Source organism: Halyomorpha halys, unplaced genomic scaffold, assembly GCF_000696795.3.
Source record: "Halyomorpha halys isolate HHAL.00 unplaced genomic scaffold, Hhal_1.1 Scaffold589.1, whole genome shotgun sequence".
Classification (NCBI taxonomy): Eukaryota; Metazoa; Arthropoda; class Insecta; order Hemiptera; family Pentatomidae; genus Halyomorpha; species Halyomorpha halys.
This window is the reverse complement of record NW_027109720.1, coordinates 71,662-78,403: the sequence shown is the minus strand read 5'-3', so window position 1 is coordinate 78,403 and position 6,742 is coordinate 71,662. Positions and strand designations below refer to the sequence as shown.

General features: G+C 30.6%; 1 protein-coding gene across 1 annotated transcript in view; it reads right to left on the bottom strand.

Annotated features, from left to right (window-relative positions):
* Dh44-R2 (Diuretic hormone 44 receptor 2) overlaps positions 1-5,359 on the bottom strand; it is a gene marked incomplete at its 5' end in the record, with an annotated part of 201,664 nt that extends 196,305 nt beyond the window's left edge. Inside the window, 1 exon segment of the mRNA XM_067047906.1 lies at positions 5,304-5,359.
* Between the last annotated feature and the right edge of the window lie 1,383 nt (positions 5,360-6,742).

The window sequence follows — 6,742 nt, the reverse complement described above, 5'->3', positions numbered from 1 at the left end:
CTGATGAAGACCTGAAACTCAGGTCGAAACGTCGGCATAAAATAAATAAATATTGTTTTGTTTATTTATGTTGTTCTTTGCTGACCGCACCCCCCGATAAATTTCTTCAAAAATGTATTCAACTCTCGTCAATAGAATACTTTTTGTCCAACTCTGATCCAAACTTATTTTAGTCACGTAAGGTTTCTCTGGCGCTGCTCAGATTTTATTGTTTTCATTCCAGTTTGTTTTAGAATTATTTCTTTTTAATATTTTCACTTTTTACTATAGATAAGTATCGAGATTTGGAGATAATATTGAAGTTCTGCGTGAGGTGAACTAACTCAATAATGTAGGTGCGTTTCAACTGTTTACAACGTCAAATAGGAAAATTTCACATATATATTCGCCGACCACGATTTGTTTTTAGGTTATAAATTACTCTGAATGGTAAAGAATGGGACCACATAAATTCTAATAAACCAAATAACTTTTTTTCATTAAAATCTTATTTATTCGTGGGATCGCTTGTTTTTCGTTTAATTAATTAAATACCTATTGGATTAAATCATTTAATTCACTTATTACCAAAATCGATTCTCAACAGTTTTTAACTTATTATTGGTTTTAATTAATTTTTTTTTCTTGCATAGTAACCCTATGCAGGAGGAGTTTATTTAAAAAGTGTAAATTCTTCATGCAAAATCGCATACTGTATGTATGTAATATGGTATAGTACTATACTAAAAATATTAAAAGAAAGGATAAGAAAAACAAAACACAAAGAACAAATAATTTATAAAATACAATAACTAAAATGATGCAGTAGGTACATGTGGTTAGAGAAGGTAACTAATTATTTAATATAATAGATAACAAGAATTAACAAGAGTCCATGGTAATAAATATAAATAAAGTGCTGTTGTGGGAATTAAATATTGAAATAGAACAAAAAATAATTAATTTAATTGTTATTATACAATTGGGGTGCATATAATGATCACATTTAGGCTAAATCTATATTTGAAATGAAGTGCACCAACTCTTTTTCATATTTTCCGAAGATTTCAAATTGCTTAAGTGGCCATGTATCTCCGTGCTGTATGCAAGTTTTTATTAAATTGAACTTTTAATGATAGTACAAAGTGCAGTCGAAAAGTAAGTGAAGTTTGTGAAGTTTGTCTGTCAAAATTACGGAAATCAGTGTTAGTTATGTGAAATCTCTTAAAGTAGTGTTTGGACGGTCCGACTTTCTGTTGAGTCAGTTTGTAATGTGTAATTTTTATTTTTTTATAATGTTAAGATGTATGTATTTATGAACGGGTCGTCGATTAGTCGAAAGTTGCCAGCATTTCTCCCTGTCCTTGATGAGGTCAGTTCTTATGGATTTTTTAATGTAGAATAATTAATTTATTTAGATTTCTTTAAAATTATAAATGCTCTTAAACGGGGATCGTAGCACTGTGGTTAGGCACAATGCTACTAACTACAAAGAACCCGGGTTATAATCCGCCTGGGCAGATAATTATTTTCTGCTACTCTGTAGCCATGAGCCAACCCTGTGGGTTCTAGAGCCAACCTGGGGTCCATCGAACCTCTTAAAGCGGGTACTCTTAATTGGGTAAAAATCTGGTGGTAGAGGATGAATCACCTCACCAAATCACCTCCTTGCACAACCTTTGGACAAATGATAGTACTTCCTTAAAAAGTACTGCACTTCTTCATGGGTAGGAGCGGTACAGATTTTTTTTTAATACTCATAATCTGGTCACTATTTTGTTCTTTGGCATTTTGGTTGTTGGGATTTTTAAAACTAGTTCATATTTTAATGTTTGGTTTTAGTTTTAAAGTGTGAATTTATGCTATGTAGCTACGTTTGCCTTCTGTTATTCAAGAAACGTCCAATTATATTTCATTATACAGGAACATATTCTAGCGCTAGGCATTAATCTCTCATTTCCGTACACTGCCCTAAAGTTAGGAGGAGAGGCAACTTGAGCGAAATTATAAACAAATTAGCCTAAGCTAGTTGTCAGAAGCCGAACTAAGTTACTCCAAACAAGATCGTAATGTCTGGCATCCTAACTTGGGATAAGCGATTGAACTGGTGTCATAAACCTAATCTCATCAGGTCTATCAAAGAACACTTTATATTGGTTTGGGTTGGTATTAAAATGTTGCAACATTTCACGTTCGTAGGAAAAAAAAGTGATAACAAGAACTCCATCAAAGAGGTCGTAACTTTAAAGACTCTGATAAAAATAGCATATAAACCATGTGAGGTTTTGAGTACTACGACGTACTAGAAAAATTAAAAAAAAAAGTACTGCTCTCCCCCTCGAATAACGCCTAATTATGTTTTAAGCCTGAACTATATATTCCTAATTATACCCAACTGTCTTCCAAACTGAAATACACGCAATAGAAATAGCGACTATAGAAAATATCAAAAACAATTCAAAAAGGAAGCCTATCGGGTAGATAGGGTACTTTAAAGGCAATAATGTCCAATACTATAAACTCAGGGCTAGTCTGGAATTGCCTGGAAAGACTAAAGAAATTAGCCAGAGGCAATAAACTGACTTTGATGCGGACTACAGAACATGAGGGGATTGAAGGAAACGAGATGGCACATACCCTAGCAAGGAAGGGATCAGAAATGATGCTAATTGGATCAGAACCAGATTGCAATATTTGGAAGTGCAATCAGGAATGAGGTTGATTCCTAGGAACACAAAGAGAAGGAAACATACTAGACATTGAAACCAGACATGAAACAGTCCAAGCTCTTTATTGAAATATCTGGGGAAAAGGCAAAATTTTACCCTAAACTTACTAGAAATGAATTGAGACCGATAACAGTATCCTCGTGGGCCACTGCCCCTTAAAATATCATCGTAAGATGAAGCTGGAGGAGTATTCCACCTGTCTTCTATGTGTGGAAGACGAATAAAACGTACAGCGTATTCTATGTGAATGTGAAGCCCTTGCCTTCCGAAGACTGCATTATTTGGGATTGGATAGAATGGAACTTAAAGGGATTACTAAAAAATACATAATCATATGGTATATCTAGTGGAAAAGAGGAGCGACTCAACAAAACATCCAACTGGGTCGAGGTGAGGAAAGGGATGTCCGACCCTCATTGTAATAATAATATATACTTAATTAGCTAGTTCTACATCATTATTTTTTTAATCACTTATTGGTTTGATACATGTTATATAAATTGATATGTACAACGTGCTATCTTACGGAAGTTTATTTATATAAATAATGGGCGGGGACGAAATGACAAGGATAAATAATATAGAGGCCTATCTTCTTAAGTATTGGAGATAATGAGGTGCTTTAGAGGTGGATAAATGGATGTGTACATATCATCATCCATTGCCATTTTTAGATAAGGATTTGTGACTTTAGTTAAGGTAAACCAATATGAAGAAAAACCCTCATAAATAAAAATATATTGATTTTACCCGAGCAATTATTGACTCATTATCCATTTGGTGGTTCATAGTTTAAAAAAAAAACACATAAAATTTATTTGCATTTCAATGTACCACATTAAAGATAATCTACACCAAAGAAAGAAAAATACACAATATTACTTATGAAAATGACGTTAAACCTATGACACTTTAATTTACTATCTATTAATTATAGTAATATTTATTATGTGTTCGTTGATTTTGATGATAAGGCTTAGAAATCGGTCGAATTTTAGCATAAATAATTTTAAATAAAATAGTTGTATTTACTTTAGAAATTTAGAAAATACAATTATTTAATAGTTTAGTAAATCATATGAGACATAGCATTAAGAATGTTACTAATCTATACAACAAATGATGCTATATTGTGGTTAATTTTAAATAAAATAGTTTAGAGATATTAAATTCTAAAGAACATTTTATTTTAGAATGAAATGAAGTTTTATGAGATGAAAAATTAAATTTTAAAATTATACTCGACGGTCATTCAACATGGCTGTTAAATTTATTTTAGCTGCTAGCTAAATTAGGCCGCCCTTTTCGGAATATTTTTCATATAAACTATGCCTTCGGAGGGTTGGAAGGCGTTTTGTAGGAAACATTACTCACAGCTGGTGATTCCCGCCCTTAACTCAATTCCCAAGATAAACTCATATAAAAACCAGTACCTTGGTGCTTTATATTTTTTATAAGTGCACATTATTTTTCATAAATATAATAAATAAGTTCTATTTTCGTATTGATTTAAAACTGCGTTTAAAAATATATATTAATTTATAATGATGTTGTATTCAGGAATTAGTTTTTTTTAAACTGTTACATTGTTATAACTGGTAAAAGTGACAGCAAATTAGTCAGTCACTATGTCAGTAGTAAATGGCAAAACAGACATTTCACCATAAGGCAACTGTACACTTTCATAATTTTCATAAATTAAATATTTTCTTAATAAACTTCTTAACCACCCAAATCCACTTGTTTCTAACAAAAAAATACAAACAATAAAATAAAGTAACAAGCTAAGAAACCAGATAATATGAGATAAAAGTAAACTAATGAATGTATGCCTAATTATGATTTAAAATCTGTGAAAGTTTATATAAAAATGGACAAAGTAAATTATAAAATTCTTTGACCCCATTTCCTTATTTTAGTGCGTACTGTATTTTTATATACATATTTTTTATCTACTTTTTTATTTCCGTCTTTTATTAATTGTCTCATAACATTTGGTGATTCCCGTTTCTTTATAATTTTCACAGTAAATCTTATTTTTATTTACTTTATTCATTTTTATATAAATTTTCAAATACTTAAAATCATAATTAGCCACACCTTAGTTCACTTCTATCTCATGTTATCTATTTCCTTCCTTTGTTACTTTATTTTAGTATTTGTATCTTTTATAACCCAGATGAAGCCCTGCAAAGTGTTGGCTCACATTAAATAGTTTAACTACTATTTGAGTTTTTCTACACCGCACTCGGACCATCTTTCTTTAAATACAAATTTGTATATATTTTATTACTATTTCGTATAAAATCAGATCTTACGAGAATATAAAAAAGTCATAAAAACTAACATTCACGATCTCGTGAAACACCATTTGTATTGTTGTTCACATGTTTAAGGAGGTGCCTTATATAAATTATGTTTTACGATTCAATAGTCTCATTTTAATGACACAAGTGGGGTTTTTTATTATACCATTATTTAAAAAGTAATTTCTTCAATTTTTTTTAAAGCTTTATCTTCCAACCGTGATGTATAAATAAATAATTAATCTGGAAGTTTAAATTACTTTAAAGTTTATTTCAGAAAGGAACTTACTTCTTTCAAATGTCATGGTCCTTATCCTCTTCATCTGCTACATGAACCTCGCCCACCTGGAAATTTACGGAAATTTAAAAAAAAAAGTATATAGATTATACACCACTGAGTTCATGCTAATGAATTTATGTAGAAATAAATATGTTTATAATGCATTATTAAAATTTATCCACCTATGCTGTAAAACTGGGTTAGATTTCACCAAATTTTGAACTTTTTACTACCTTATATTTTTGAACCACTCAACCAAAGTTATTAAACAAATGATCCAGATAGTAAAATAAATCCAAATTATGCTTATGTAATAATTATAAATTGATTATAAATATTTATAATTATAATAATTATAATGTTGACAGTAAGAAAAATCATCTAGCACCACAATTAATTGCAGGCAAATTAATTGCAGTAAGTATCTTAAATTTCTGGTACAATGTAATATATTTAATTTTTTTTTTTCGTACCCTCCTGTAAAGATTTTAATTGGTATTTAGTACGCACATATAGGAGACATGCTATATGTATAGCTGGGTATGAAGTTTGTCAAGATATAATTTGAACAACTTAGATCACACTTACTTATATTTTTTGAGAAGAGAAAAAATCTATCAATAAATATTTTAGGCTGACCATTTAACGGAGAATCAAAGGGGTAGACGGAACAAAACAGATAGCCTACAATTATTATATTCAAAAAGCTGTACTTATCTTCTTTTTCTCCCGGCCGAATCTCGTCTATAATTTAAAAGTATCAAGAAAGTATGAAGGGAGCCAAGTGTCACTCGTGTAACATCATTTTAATAAATAATATTGTGCAATATTTTTTTCTTTGGTGTAGATTATCTTTAATGTGGTACATTGAAATGGTAATAAATTCTATGTGTTTTTTAAAAAAATATAAACCGCTAAATAGATAATGAGTAAATAATTGCACGGATAAAATCGATATATTTTTATTAATGGGGGTTTTCCATCATGTTGATTTAACTTAATTACAGTCACAAATGCTTATCTAAAAATGGAAATCGATGATGATATGTACACATCTATTTATCCACCTCGAAAGCATCTCATTATCACTCATACTTAAGAAGATAGTCCTCAAGCACCCCTCTAAATTAAAAATTACTTAAATTTTCGAAACAAAAAAATACACTGCATTAGACTTAGTTTTAGTTTGTTATTTACAATGATGAACCTTTGTAATCGACCAAGAAAAAAAAAATTAACACCAGCTCAAAATTTTAAGTTTACGTTTTCAAATAGGTAAATCCCAAAATTTAATTTAAAAAACTTTAGCGCTCTTGCTCAGCCTCTACTGACTCACTACCAGTGTTGCGGCGAGAGGGATGCGCTGGGATCTTTTGAGCTCTGCTCTACCCCTCACACGAGGGGGATAGAGTGGGCTCAGGGATCCTCTAGTCGATTGTGTAAATATT